The sequence below is a fragment of the Polyodon spathula genome, chromosome 12, assembly GCF_017654505.1.
Source record: "Polyodon spathula isolate WHYD16114869_AA chromosome 12, ASM1765450v1, whole genome shotgun sequence".
Lineage (NCBI taxonomy): Eukaryota > Metazoa > Chordata > Actinopteri > Acipenseriformes > Polyodontidae > Polyodon > Polyodon spathula.
In genome coordinates, this window is record NC_054545.1 from 37,433,384 (window position 1) to 37,450,027 (window position 16,644).

A 16,644-nucleotide genomic window follows, 5' to 3' on the forward strand; every position below is an offset into this window, starting at 1 on the left:
TTTCTTTCTAAATATACACACATGAAGCAATATGCCAGCAATAACAGTGCTGAGGTTATGAGTCTCTCGATTCTGTAGTAAATGTGCCCCACTACCGCCACCATGCTCAACAGCAGCGTGAATAGCCTTGACAGACTCTGGCAGGAGACAGGCATCGCTGACAGGAGACTCAGGAGAGTGAAGGGAGATCATTAATCTTGATAACATGAAGCTGCCAGCAGGACAGCTGTTAGCAAACAGGAGCCCTGGATTATAGCAAGCTGCACAGCTACTGTACTGGCAAACCAGCAACACAGACACAACATGTCTTTCTAGGACACTGGTGATATATTACTCACTCATTCCTTCAGAGTCAGCTTCAGATTGGAGCTTTGCTGCGACTGTATAACTGTAATGTTTATCATAAAACTGTTCACACTGTCACACCTTGGCCACCTCCTTCCAGTCCTCGATCGTCAAGATCAGTACCCCCCCCCCCCTTCTCAAACTGTCACACCCTAGCCACTTCCTTCCAGTCCTCGATGGTCAAGATCAGTACCCCCCCCCCCTTCTCAAACAGTCACACCCTGGCCACTTCCTTCCAGTCCTCGATCGTCAAGATCAGTACCCACCCCCTCCTCTACCCTAATTTACAGAGACATGTGAGTTAATTTCCCCAATGACTGCGGCCCTTATCACTCATCTATATTTTTTCTTCTGCTCTAATCCCCGTAGCTGCAATTTAATCATGCCAGCTGAGAGACAGGTTGTGTTTCCCTCTGATAAATGCCTTGTCAGCTCCTGAGATGCCACACATCCAGGAGTTTCAAACAGAGCCGGGGATACCAGAATAAAGAAGAAGAAGAAGAAGAAGAAGAAGAAGTTTTTTACCTAACCTTACCAGTTGTACCTGTTCAATTTATTATAATTAAAAGTAATGGTGATGGTGATTGTGATGGGCAAGGTGATGGTGATGGGCATGGTGAGGGTGATGGTGATGGTGAAGGGCAAGGTGATTGACATGGTGATGGTGATGGGCATGGTGATGGGCAAGGTGATGGTTATGGTTATAGGCATGGTGATGGTGATGGGTATAGTGATGGTGACAGGCTTGGTGATGGTGATGGGCATGTTGATCATGATAGGCTTGGTGATGGACATGGTGAAGGGCATGGTGATGGTTATGGTGATAGGCATGGTGATGGTGATGGGCATGGTGATGGGCAAGGTGATGGTGATGGTGATAGGCATGGTGATGGTGATGGGTATGGTGATGGTGACAGGCATGGTGATGGTGATGGGCATGGTGATGGTGATGGGCATGGTGATGGGCATGGTGATGGTTATGGTGATAGGCATGGTGATGGTGATGGGCATGGTGATGGGCAAGGTGATGGTTATGGTTATAGGCATGGTGATGGTGATGGGTATAGTGATGGTGACAGGCTTGGTGATGGTGATGGGCATGTTGATCATGATAGGCTTGGTGATGGACATGGTGAAGGGCATGGTGATGGTTATGGTGATAGGCATGGTGATGGTGATGGGCATGGTGATGGGCAAGGTGATGGTGATGGTGATAGGCATGGTGTTGGTGATCGGCTTGGTAAAACGTCTCTGAATTGTGCCTCTTGGTACCACAAATTCTTATCATCTTTAATTCTTAGTATTTTTGGATCTATTCCCGAGGACGTTGGGAATAAAATTAAAACTGCTCCAACATACATTGCTAATGTCTACAAAGACACTCCCGGGATTCAATTTGTCATAATGACCTTATTCAGATGTATCCTGGGGGCTATTAAGTTCAGATGAATTATCCAGACGCAGTGTACACTATGGCACAGTAATTCAATTGAAAATTGCTCCTACATCAGCAATTTATTTTTTCTTCTGTAAAATGTACGACTGTTGTTACCTCTCATGGTTCTTTCTATTGGGTTGATTGTAAAATATTTCCACGATAATTATTTTTTTAAGATGAGCTAATAGTACACATCTCCAGAAGGTGATTGATAACTGTAAACCAGCATTACATTCAGGCCTCCTGGTTTAACACCTACAGAATTATTAAAGTCTCCTGGAAACAACAAAATATTGTCCAACAAGCCTCCCTTTGTGCCGGTATGAAAGGGCCATGTCACGTGATCTATATAAAAGGTTTATGAGTGTTTGTGCAGCATCTGAATTATAGATGTACTTTAGCATTATTATTATTCAGATCAAAGCAGTGTTATAAAACTGGTTCTCAGAACCGTGCCAAGTCCCAACCAGTTTAAACAAATTTAATATGTACACACTTGCCATACGATAGGAAACAAACTAATAAATAGTTGTTAGGATCACAAGTCCTTCATCTGACCCTGGGACACTTTGAAATTATGGTTTATGCATTCAAATCAGAGAAAACAACACAAAGACAGCCATGTATACAGAAAGGGAAGCATGGCTGTTATAAAAAATACATTTGTGTGATTGCCCTGTATCAAACATTAAATATTTAACAAGGTGTCGGCTTCATTCATAAGTACTTTATGTAGGTGCAGATTTCAATTTGGTGAATGTCATAACGATTAGGGACAACAACTAATAAAATGTTTTGTTTTTTTTTGGAAACCGTCCCCCCCCCTTTTTTGGAACCACTTAAACATTTAAACAACACCTGTGGAAGCCGGCGCACCCTTCAGTGGAGCAATTTCAATAGACTCTGTTCAACAGGTGCTATTCACGGTGTGGATGGGCCCGGTGCACTTTGTACCTGACTAACCTGTAATCTATATGTACACTGCACTAGCAGGTACTATGGTTTCTGATATTGTAGATTCTGAAGCTTCATCTGCAGTAGAAGCCAGACTCAGACCCATAGCAGGTGAATTTATTTTATATAAAGCATGAAAATAATAAAACCCTGCTGTTCCTCAGAGTCTTTGAGCTGACATTGTTTTCTGTTTGCCTTTTGAAAAACTAAAAAAAAGGAAATGACTGTGATCATGCAACCATGAACTGCATATTTGAAGATGCGTCACTCGACTGCAGGAAGTGGAAAAGACCAGCTGTTCCCTAAACTTAAAGACAGGTAGCAATTATCTCCAGCTCTGCCCAATTCTGCAAACGACTTTCGAACACAGAGAGAGGATGTGAAGAAAAGAGATTGTCATGACTTTGATTTAGAAGCATTGTTAAAGACAATTGTTCACCTCTTTTTTAAACTAATATTATTACAATTATACAACCACCCACGAAAATGGATTGCAGTTTTTACTGGAGACTTAAATGTCACACATTATAAGACCCCCATCCTGCAAATGAATACAATCATCGGAACACTGAATCACTAACTGCTCAGAAGAATAATGAATCTGGGCCTAGTTGCTTCTTATTAGTTTTATACCATTAAAATGTTCTATTTCCTGTCAGACAAAGAGACTTAGCATTCCACTCCAGGATTAATAGAGAACTGATATTAGCTACCGCAGGGTGTAATTGGTCCAACAAAAGAATTTAGAACATGGTTGGACCAAAGAGCAGGAGTGGAAGGGCTAACAACCCCTCTTCTAATATGTCTATCATAATGTATTCCTGACTGTTAAGAAAAGGATGAGAATGACAGTTACAATTGAAAACAACTCAGTCATAACACAACAGAGTAAAATACATGTATCTGCTCAGGTTTTGCAAAGAGACAAGCGTGTGAATAAATATTGTGTTGTAACCAGGAGCGAGGAGTGGCATCTGACCTGGGGCTGCAGCTCATTTCAAATTGATTGCTTTAAAAATCATTAGCAGGAAGATCCACCTGGTTCCACATGCCAGAGTGGGTGAGCCCTCACGGTGAAATCCTATAAACACCACTTAGTCATTTTCCAAGAGCCCTGGAGCAATTCAAAGAGCTCTTTGAAGTTTCTCTTTTGCTCACTCTCTTTAACAGTTACTCTAATCTTTGCATGCTAAAGGGCAGCTGTGTGCACACTTCGAGCAGCGTGTTGTCAGTCACAGCGGAGAAGAGAAACAGAGGGATTCCTTTGGAAACATTTGAGTGTTTCTGAGTTCAGCACTGCTGAATGTTCAGCAGTGATTGGGTATTCATCTGAAATGCTTCCTAACACTTTAGCTTGTGAGTCTTTATGGGTGTTGGACAAACAACCTCTGAAAAAATTGGATTAATTCAATAAAACCTGTTGTTTGTGTGTGTTCACTGACATGAAATAGGAAGACAATACAAGGTACCCAGCTGTCGCAGATACTGTTCTTTGACTGAATTCTTGTTCACTGCACACTGACTTGCTTTTGTAGCTGTACATTTGCTCCAAACAGGACTTCTCCTTCCTTATATATATATGTGGTCACTCCCCATATTAGTTCCTTCCTATTACAAGTAGAACAGAAACACAGTATACCATACCGTCTCCTATTCTGTTTCACGCATATTTAAATGGGTGTTAGAGGTTCATTTCACATTACCGGCCAGGGAATTATTTTTTTAACCCCCCCTACAGTGTCATTAATACAATGAAGCAATGATACCAGATAGGAATGGAATCAGCAGAAGAGAATCACCTTGCAGTGTCATTAATACAATGAAGCAATGATAGCAGATAGGGATGGAATCATCTTGCAGTGTCATTAATACAATAAAGCAATGATAGCAGATAGGGATGGAATCATCTTGCAGTGTCATTAATACAATGAAGCAATGATAGCAGATAGGGATGGAATCATCTTGCAGTATCATTAATACAATGAAGCAATGATAGCAGATAGGGATGGAATCACCTTGCATTGTCATTAATACAATAAAGCAATGATAGCAGATAGGGATGGAATCATCTTGCAATGTCATTAATACAATGAAGCAATGATAGCAGATAGGGATGGAATCATCATGCAGTGTCATTAATACAATGAAGCAATGATAGCAGATAGGGATGGAATCACCTTGCAGTGTCATTAATACAATGAAGCAATGATAGCAGATAGGGTTGGAATCACCTTGCAGTGTCATTAATACAATGAAGCAATGATAGCAGATAGGGATAGAATCAGTGGAGGAGGATCACCTTGTTTTTAATGAGTATGATGGGAAGGGTATCATTGCTGTTATTTGAAAAGACAAAACATGCAAAACTAGGAAATTCACTGTCTTTATTTTTGCTCCGTTTTAAGGGTTACATTATTTCTTTTCCTTCGGGACTTTACTTCCACCTTTCGTAATGAGGTCCAATAAGAGGTGTTGTCAGGGATTACAGACCAGTTTTAGCCAATAAGATTTCTATCAGGCCACTGACGTGTAAATCACTTTTTTCAGGCTAAAAGTTATAGGGAGAGATGATCATTGCTTGCTGTCAATGGGATGAAAGCTGAACCATATTAATTGAATGTGTCATTGCAGTTAAATAAAGAGCAATTGATAGTCAAATAAAACATGGCATAGATGATTTCTTAGGACCTTCATATTTCTCTGTCCGAAGCCCCTTTACTGTTCAATCCATTCACATTGATTTACATGGTTGGTTTTCTTCTCTTTCAGAAACTGTACCAAACTGACAGCTCTTTACAAAACTGATTTTCTGCATGATCCAGCAGCTCAGTGCACAATCTGCACTGGAGAGCTCCCAGGGCAAGGACAATAAACAGCTCCCCTCACTCAGCTCAATCTCCCTCGCTCCCTGAGCCATTTCCTATTCCTAGAGTCTTCCTTGGGACAACTAGAAGAAATGAAAAGAAAAGGTTCAGTTGAATGAGACAGCTGGCAAGATGAGGTGGAGTTAAGCCATGCAGCTGTTCTCACTCAGTTTATTGGTCATTTTTGGGTAACACTTTACACAAAGTGTTTCTAATTGTTGTGTATTTACAGAGTAATTACTTAGTAAATACACATGTACTTACACATAATCACAATGTTATTGTGCATAGTTACAATGTACTATTCTTAACCAAAACCCTAACCCTTTTCTGAAACTATTGTGTATTTGCATATATCAAAAAGACTTTCACATTAAGTACATTGTAACTATTTATAATAGCATTGCAATTGTGTGTAAGTACACATGTATTTATGAAGTAACTACTCTGTAAATAAACAGTCGTTTTCTTCAGCTTCATCTTCAACAACTCTTTAAAGTCGTAGAGGAGGTTGAGTCGTTGCTGCAGTGCATATTTGTGCGATTGGTTTTCTGTAACACTTCTTTCAATAATTCCATGCTGGTGTTCCATGGTAAAGCTCAGAAAGGATCACTGGAGCTCTTTCCCGACTGCTTGGTTAGCGCAGGCTGTCTGCTAAAGGAAAATGCTTGGTTTTGTTTTGTGATTAAATTGCAGGGGTGCAGACTATGGAAAAGTGAATTTGTTTGCAGATAGAAAATGCAGGTCAATCCCTGAGTCACCTTGATTCCAAACAACACAAAGCTTTTACAAATCAAAGCTATTTATAACTGTATACAGGTCACTCACTTCACATGGGTTACATCATCCACAACTTTAGACACTGAAGGAGACTTTCATTGAATCACTGTAGTCCTTTGTCACTGAATTGAGTTTATTTTAGTATTTTAAAACATACTTCCTGTATAATATACAATTGTGCTTTGACTGTGTAGAATACAGCTGTTACCCCACGCAACTACTTGAGAACCAAGTCCTTCAAAGAAAGGCAGGATGTCAGTGCAGAACACTCCCTGTTAAAATAAATATGGGCTTACAAAGCCATTCTCTCTAATCTGTACAATTCCACTCACTCAGGTATTAAAGCACAACTTTAAGATGGCAGAGACTTTGTATTTATTTGTTGCAATCCAGCAGATATATGAAGAGCCGATGTACAGACAGCGAGGTCTCCCCTGTGATACAGAGCATCATTGCTCAATTTAAAGAGGCTGGCAGGTAGCTAGTAGCATCAACACTGTCAATCGCATCCTGGGCAGAGCCTTACCAAGTGAAAACTGCCATGAACTAATAGAAGAAGAATCTCTGGAGTGGTACATTTGCAAAGATGCAGTATTCTGCAGTTTTATGCTACCGTGTAGTTTTTTTTTAATTTCTACATGATGTAAGACATTGTAGAGGTATTGTATATGACTTTGAAACCAGAGGTCCAATTGAACTCCAAACTCACCTTTTGAAGATGACGTTGACACCATTCAGATATGTGAGTCAACACAGTTAGATACATCATACTTGAGAGAAGCCGGCTGTAGGTGTTGTAAGATAGTTAGATTACTCACAGAACAGAGGTAACTACAGCAGCCTCCTCTTCTACAGTCGGCCATATCACAGCTCTGCAATTAGCACTGAAACCAAGCTGATCACACCACCATGGTCCTGAAAGAACATCTCTTTGCGCTATTTGTGGAATGTGATGTATTCAATTTAAACCCACTCCTGTGACAAGGTTCCTCCTCAGGGATTCATTAGAACACTGTAAGCACTTCTCTTTGAGAAATCTCTGAGAGATGCTTGTACTTGTTCAGCTGAGCAGCGCCATCTCCAATCTAATCTTGTTTGTCAATCTGAAAGCATGGAAGCATTAACTTAAAGGTGGTGTCTATAAAGAATTGACTACATGCCATGGTTTGTGTGTAATCTCTAGCATTCTTTTAAAATTGCTCTTGGGTTTATTTTTGGGTCTATTTTATTATTATTTATTTATTTAATACAGCCCACCGTTGCAGCTTTGTTTAAAAAGTAAAAACACAACTAATAGATCTTACTTGGGTACTTGGGTGAGATTCTGTAGCAGTAACAGATACAGTGTGAGTTGTGTGAGTTCTAGACTTTAGAAAGTTCATTTTTCTATTGCATTGTGTGCATTTAACGAAGTCGCCAATGTCAAACTTGAATTCATTGCCATGACGAGAAATTCCAGCATGCGTATCTTGAGCTCTGATTGAGCCATTAGCCCACATGCTTTTCTCCTTCATCTCTTCCAGTCGCACAGTTTAATGAAGGGAACTGCAGCTACACAAAGAGGCGCAGGATCTAACGCTTTCAATCTGGATCTGCAGACCTCTGCAGCTTCTGTCTCTGGAATGACATAAGATTATTGACGCCGCAAAAAAAATTAAAAAAAAATAAAACATGTTAATGTCACCCATTGAAGTTGTGGATAATGTGGTTTGTCAGGGACGACCATCCTGCCCCTCAGTGTTTACTGCTTCACAGCACTTCAATCTGATGTCTGACAACATGTGTTTTTATCAAGGGTCAGGTTGTGCAGGCTTGTCTTGCACTGTAGTCCTGTAGACTCTCTGCACACAATTAGTCAAGGTGACATCAGCTGCTTCTCTGTTGTTATGTAGCAGGGCGGAGGCTGGGTGTGAACCAGTGACCCCGCACACCACACAAGAACATCTTAATCACTGTGCAAAAGAGCTGGGCTCGTCTGCATTTTTAACATCATCTCATCTGACCGAAACCGTAAAGGCAGTGTATCACACAACACCGCCCATTACAGTTATATTCAACAGCAAACTAGCCAACCAACCTATTACCTTTCCAACAGCCAATGGCTAACCGACTGAAATACTGCTGATGTCTACCTCAGATTGGAGAATTCCCACTCCACTGCTGCAAATTTACCATCAGACTGTTTTGTAAGGGAAAATGTATTTAGTTGTTGTTGCTGAAAGGTATCCTGTTTGCCTGGTTCCCAGCGCACTTTAATTAAAAGCTGCTTTTTATTTGGATTTCTCCGAGGCTCGGAGGGCCTGTTTTAGAAGCCCCTGCCCCAGGAGGGTTTCGATAATGAGATCTCAGAGGAGGAGAGCAATTTGCATTCCTGACTACAACAAAACAGCCCTGTGTGCTGGAACTTCAGGTATGGTGTCATTAAATTCCTACAGGAAAGTATGACACACGGATAAATATCTGTGAGCTGAAAACAGATTTTAATAAACGCTGTAACAGTGTCTAAGCTCTCCCCCCTCTCCCAATTCCCAATGTCCATCTATGTGCAACCCGATCTGCAGCTGTACCTGCAGCATCGCTCCTGCAACAGTGCATGACATGGACAAAGGACTTTGATTTACCACACTGCATTTATTACCAACTTCCCTAGCCGCTTCACACAAAGCAGTAGAGCTTGTGTGGGAGGATAACTGTTAAAACCTGTTCTGTACTAAACTATTTCTCAAAATCTTTGTTTAAACTTTGCCAAAGAATTTTGCAACCTTCTTTAAGTATTTCTCCACATTCAACATACTGTTTTTACAGTTATGGAAGAACAATCTTTATTGGTAACGTTAGCTCCCCTGATTTCACGACAAAAACGCAGGCTTCAATCACACTTTATCTTCCCCGCATTGACGTGGCTGAGTCATGCGTGGGTTTGTTTATATTGGGTTTGACATCCTTTCTCTTGCTCCTTCGAGAGTCTGGATGCCTGGTGTTACAACAGAGACCTGAACTTTTCTCTGTGTGCAGTGCAGGCACTCCTGAGTGTGCTCAGCTGAGCTCTGTTTCTGAACTATATTGTGAGTCAACTGACCAGCAGAGATTCCAAACCAGGGTCCACAGTGAGTGAACTGACCAGCAGGGATTCCAAACCAGGGTCCATTGTGAGTCAACTAATTTCATATGATTGTGATGAATGCTTTTTTTCCACAGCAGCGGTGCTATGTAAACCCAGGACAACAACCAGTTGAGACCTAGAGAAACCAGTGATGGTTGAATAATGAATATCTTGTATCAGACACAACCAGACACTCCCATTGCCCTCTCGTTGCTTTCTGTGAAGGTCAGCCTGTGACAGAGGGGCTGCTCCTGTTAAAAATAGTCACATTTTTATCTAACACATGTCTATGTGTAAAAAGTGTACTGAAGTACCAGTACATATCATTAATTCTTAATCTGTTTAAGTGTACACATGCCTAGCAAATGCTGTAAGCACAAAGGTGTTGCTTTTATATTGTTAGAATGTAAATAAACCATGTAAAGAGGAAAAAAAACAGGAAAAACAACTTAGTTACTTTCATTTTGTATTGTGTTTGTGTTTGAAGCTCAGGTTGTGTTTTGGTCACATGACCACTCCCCATTTTTATATCTAACAAAGGAGCAGTGCTTGTTGTAATAGCTGTCATATACATGTACATAAAGACGTTAACTTTCTAGTCATTTCTGGTTGTTAGATAATATTACTAAAGGGTTAAAAGAAGATTGTGGGTGGATTTTTTTAGGGTTTAAAATGCGCTAGTCTTTGTTTATTTTTAATTAATATAAAAACGTGCTGTTTTATTTGCATACATACAAAATGTATGAATGCATACTGATCAGTTATTTTATGTTTCACTTTTGTTTTTTGTTTTTTTTGTTATTTCTGACCAGCCCAAAGTGGGTCATGTGACACCTGGGAAGGTATATCAAATTGCAAACATCACAGTGATTCCTTAAAACACCCAACCAGATTGAAAGCTTGCATTTTATAAAAATCTTCTTAGTAATAAACATTTGCCTCCCTTTCCAAAGTACTCCTACTCTCTGGGTTTTATCGCTGCAGGTGTTCCATCAGTAACAGCAATAAAGAAACACCCTAACGATGTTATCTTGCAACACTGCACAGCAATGGCATTATCCCGTAGGTAAGAATTTGGTGTCTGAATAAATAGCTTTTTTAAGGATTTAAAACTATGATGATAGTTGAGATGTAACGCAGATGTAAGGGATAAGCCAAAACATCTGTTTGCTTCTGTCAAGTTGTATAGTCTGGGAGTTCTGGATGAAATGCTTTATATAATAAACCTCCTCCATCGTTCCTGGAATTCCACACCAAGCCACCCGGAAAATAACAAGATTTTCCACAAAACCACAAACAAATCAAGCTTCTCTGAACAATTAGGAGTGGCTAAGGTTTTTTTTTTTGGTTTGTTTTTTTTAAATGAACACAGTCTGGAAACCCTCAGGTCTAATTGAATTTAATGGGAGTCAAAAGAACTTCATTGAGTTTCCTTTTTTTTATTCTTTTGCTTTGAAGCAGTTTGCAGAAGGATGTGTTTTTCTTTGTTTGTGTGTTTCAACCCTGAAGCAGGTCGAGTGCAATAACAGAACTCTTCGTGTTCATAGAGATTCCAAAGATATTTGTGCCACTTCTGAAACCCTCACATTAAAAAATACACATCGCCCCATTCAAATCATTAAGAAGGTCTGGTGCCTGAGGGAGCTTGGAATCTGCAATGGAATTCCTTACACAGGATGGTGTTACTGTGCAAAGACATTCCCAAGTACTTGATTCATGCAACCTACAGTAATGTTTCAATAAAATGCTCCCCAGCACCTGAGCTCTAAGCTGACCAGGAGAGCAGACTTCAGTGACCAGTATTTAAAGTGAAGTAGTGTTACAGTGAATGCAGCTAACAGAATAATCCCATTCCACTTCCATGGGCTACCATGGGTCTGGAATGCGCAGCTCTGAAAGAAAGAAAGCGAACACAGATTTCTATGATTTCTCCCACTACTTCTGATCCATTGTTATTTGTATCTGTTTTTATAGAATACATGATTGTGCTTGATTTCTTATTTTATAGATCTTTGTGAATACATGGTCATAACAAGACACAATAAAAACAATTGTATTATGTTGTGTAATACATTGAATAGAGATAGGTGAGGTTGTGTGAATAGGTTACCTTGTAACATCTATAACTTCAAACAAACCTCAAGAATCCTGAGGAAGGCACTGGCTGAAACGTTGGTCTGCTTGATCTTCTTTCTCGAGCTTCTTAATACAGTTTTCCTTTATAGTGCAACAGATGCTTCATGTAAACCTCAGACGATTCATTCATACTACTGTCGATGTGCTCCTCTACAGATGCTCCCATTTCATTGGCTCTCAAAAAGCTTTAGAGAACCAGGAAAGCCCTGTAAAGTACAACTGGGTCCCTGAAGGACAGTCCTTCAAATCGCGCAGCAGATCTGTGAATCAGCCTGTGGTCTAGGCACGTGTCCTAAGCAGGACCATAACCCGTCAAGACATGTGTTCTACCAGCGCTCTGACGTCTTTCAATCTGAGCTCATTGTGACTAACTCCAGTGTAATTGTTTTGGAAGGGAATTCATGAAAATGCATGTGAAAGAATGTGCAGAGCTGGCTGTGCCTTAGTTCCTGGGCGGGTCTCATTCCCTGCTCATAGCATTCGGACAAAGCAGCCATTCTGAGGGCTGCCAATCTGTCCCCCCCCCCCCCCTCTACTGTCTGATAGTTTGCCTTTGAAGGCCCATGTTTCATTCACAAAGTGGCTTCATGGACGCGGCACAGATGATAAAATTGCAGCAGCTCTTGAATTCACAATTCATTTTGTGTTCAGAGACTTTTTTTTTTTAGAAGAGTGGAGTTTTTTGTTTTTTAAAGCAAATTTTGTTTCTTCATTTAGTTTCTTCATATTTTGTTTTTTATCCTAAAATGTGCAATATTGGGAAATATTATTTTGGTGAATGATCTATATTTGTTTAACATTTTAGGTGTGCATCGCAATCTGTAGTAAACACATCAGTTTCGAAAGACCACCTTTATTTAGTGACCAAGACTGTGTATTTCCTTTGTTATAAAGGCCACAGAGCTGTTGAATTTGGAAAGAGAGAGTGAGGATTTGATTGTGGAAATCGGATTTTCAGTCAGGCAGCGGATCTCTGGTAGCTGAGGGTCCTGCTTGGTTATGCGTTGGCACTGCGTTGGTTAGCTTTGCGATGTGCTGCCAAGGGAGGGCATGAGAGGCTGGTGAACGAGCCCACTGCTTCAATGTCAATATGTTCCATCACATCCCGTTAGCATAATAAAACCTAGAATTAACACAGCGCTGATGAACAGAAATGACATTGTAAATCACACAGCAAGCCCACATTTAGCGACAAGGTTAATGAAGCTCAAAGGAATGCCTAGTGCCTACTTATATTGCTCAGAAAATGATCACCCGCTTCAATGAAATGACTACAGGGAACAGGATCATTCCATTGGCATAAAAGGGATTTAATAACAAAATATCTTTCCCACCGTAATCTTCAAAAGTCTAATACAAATATCACAGATTTGGTAAATAAATCCCTTCCCATCGTTGCTGGGAATCAGCACCTATCCAAGCCTCATCCGAGGTGTGAAGTTAGTCTGTTTAACTGGTAAATTAATAAAACACACCCATTACTGTAAATTTACTGCTCAAATACCCAGCCTAGCGAGCCGAGCGTTTTACTGCACAAGAAAATAAGCCACACAGCAACATAACTCTTCCCTGTTACTGCATAGCTGAAGCGCCAATTGCTTTAATTGCAGGAAATAAACAGCTATCCAGCTTAATCGCTTTCGAGATAAGAACATTCATTCCAATTGTGTCCCTGTGACAATTCAACTGTGGGATAGTCAGACCAGCTCTGCTTGCTTTTTGAAATTGCACATGACATTCTGAATGCTTAACCAACAGTTAATTGCAGCGTTCCTCAGACTAGATCATTATCTCAATATTCAAATCTCATACCAACCAGTGTAGTGTGACATCTCTCCGAGATCCCCTTACAGGTCAGCTTCACATGGCAGCGATAAATATTTAAACACTGGCTGCATGACAAAGGAAACCGCTATCCATTACAGGCCATTAGATAGGAGCAAACAGATGCTTGTTTTGGGGTATAAGCTACTGCCTTACCCCAAACAGAGACAAGCTTTCACAGCATAGAATGACACCTATTCAAAACCTCAGTGTCCATCTGAACACAGTTAGGAACTGGATACACAGAAATGTTGAAACCAAAATAGCTTACAGGGGCTTGCCATTCTGGGAGCAGGAAAGCGACTGTGTGGAATGTTTTTTAAAGTTTATCGTTTATTTAAGCAAGTAACCATTCTAGATAGATCCTAAGGGAGGGGAAAACTGTAAAATACATATTTTTTCCCCCACAGCCTTCCAAAGCGCGATGGATTTCATCATCTCTTTGTGTAAGAGTTTGCTGTTTGCATAGGTATAGTGAAAGCATGGCACAGCAGTGCAAGAGCGGCTTGAAGAGAATGTTATATCCTCTGAGTGTGAATAATAGAATGTTTATTATCCCAGAATGTGTGTGAAATATGTGTTTATGATCACATTCTAGTAATCTTTCTGCACTCAGGGATACTTGGCATGCTTCACAAAGTCACAGCAGCTTATTTTTCTATTTGGCGCTGTCTCTGAACAAGCTTGAGCAAGGTGGAATTTCTGTACTGAAGCCAGTATATCTATTAACATGGAACCAAATACCCATGAGCACAGATACACTACCACACAATGATTCGGGACATTGTGGGATCCTGTGATAATCAACAGAGAGGAAAGAATAGCATGCCAATTCAGAGCATTCCTTTAAATCTGTCTTCACTTCATTTCCAGCTGTGTCCTCTGGTCCTGGTTTCTGTGCTTCTTATTGTTAGTATTGGTCATGGTTAACTATGTCAACTCCTTTTAAGATTTTAAACACTTCAATCTGCCACTAATTCTTTTTTGCTCTGGACTAAATAAACAACCGCCTGTGTAAATACAGGGCAATCCCAACACCTTTTTCACTTTGTAATTAAGCATGTTGCTACAGTGTAACTTCATACTCGGACGTGCAGTTACTGTGTTATTACAATGTAATCATAGTGTAATTAGAGACCCAGAGCCAATATCAACCAAAATAGATTCAAAGCAGAAGAGCGAATATTGTTCTGCAGTACAACAGGGCCATGCTGGGTCCTAACTTCACAGATAGATACCCTGTGTAAATACTATCACTTCCCATTGCCTGCCCTGCATGGGAACAAGGTTTTAGTGGAGATAAGATTAAATGACTGTGCTGTATAATAATGACTTCAATAAAGAGCGTTCCTGCTGCAGAGAGGGGAGTGCAATGAATCTGCACCCTGAGGCACACCCCTCAATGTCTAAACCACAAAGGGATCTCTGCTTCTCCATTACCGACCACACAGCCACAGCAGGCCTGGGGCTGGGAAGCCCATTAGATGTCAGTGACTGTCATTAAACATGTGCCTTTAGCAGGTGACACACACATAGAGAACGCATCGGGAGTCACTGGAGACAGGTTGACAGGTCTGGGGAACCAGCTGCATGTTTCGAATTGTTCACTGTTGACTGAGCCCTCCCCAGTCTGATTAGATTTTTAGGAAGCTTATTTGTTTTCTTTTCCTCCCTTAATATAGATGTTTGCCTTGTTGAGTGGATGATTCGGATGCAAATGAGTCTTGCTTTAACTGCTATCAACATGCATTAAATTGGATCAAATAATTGAGTTTGACAGGTATTTTTCAGGTGTTTGAGATTTGACCTAAACTTAATATTTTCCCCCTTTGTTGCCCCAACTACCTGGTCTGCATAGAAGGCAATCTGTGCAAGCCAGAAATGTGCATACTGTATGAGAGTGACTGCGCAAGGCAGCAAGACTTTGCCCTGAAGTGCGGGTGCTTGTCAAAGTGACAGTGTTATCGAAGTGAAAGGAGTTGGATAATGGGGAATCAGTGATCCTGTTTCACCTCTGCTTATTTCCATTGTATTAATAAGCCGTTGAAACAGCTCCCGTGACAGCTGAAGCACGGGGAGTTTATTTAACCACGAGGTGCATCTTATCCATGGCACGTGCACAGTGCATTAGCGAAGGCACTGGTCCAACAGCATTACAATCTTTTCTGTCTGTCTGTTTCTTTGCAGTTCTCGAAGGTCTTCAGATCTGCCCCTGTTATTCCTTTAATCGTTGCTTTTGTTTTCCTCGACCCCTGTGATGAAAAGTATTTTGTTTGGGCAGTATGTCTGCAAGATCCCCGTTTAGACTAACTCGTTCTTGACACAAATACCTTGGTGCCAGTCACATTAAACCCAAAGTATGAAGCTATCCTGCCAAAAGCCATGGTGGTTTGTGAAATCAACACCATGCAATATCCCTTGAACCCTTCTAATTTTCCTTTCCTCATTGGGGTTAGCAGATTCCCATGGCTGCCGGTAGCATCCCTTTTTCAGTGATCACTTCAGCGTTTTGGTGCGGCGCATTATAGTACAAAGGGGACAAGGTGCCATATCCTACAGCTCATATGAAGGACATCACCTCAGACTGGACAGACACTTCACACACTGAGGTGCTCTGTTTCAAAAGAGCAATAAATACAGAAACTGGAAAAGCTGTTCGTGTAAAAGCCAAGGGCGCTGGAACTAGGGGTGCTGGGGGTGCGGTAGCACCCCCTTGGCTTTGCATGGCTTCTATCATATACACGGGTTACAGTTTTGTTCAATGGCTTTCAGCACCCCCACTTCAAAAGTGCCACTGGTAAAAACCAGGGTCGTTGATATTAAGCTGTACTGTTTTTCTTTTTTTAAAGGAGCTCTTTAATTTGAGCTGGGAACACACACAGTACACAGTTTTCTCTCTGTAATGTTTAGAAGCTTCATGAGTCAATCCCTTATCACCACCTCCTGGAACAGCCTTCATGAAGAGCAGAGTCTGGTAGAGGTTTACAACACGTCTGGAGTCTTCACCTCCAAATGCCTGCAGGCTCCCTTCTCAACTGTGGCAATGATAGCCTCCTCGGATCAGCACTGACTGTCAGTGGTGGCAAGAGCAATAAACATACCGGTCAGGCTTGATCATTCTTTATCTTAATGCTCCTTTTGCAGTTAGCATTCCCAAGCAATCAATATGTTTTCTAGCACCTGCGATCAATGGATTCCTG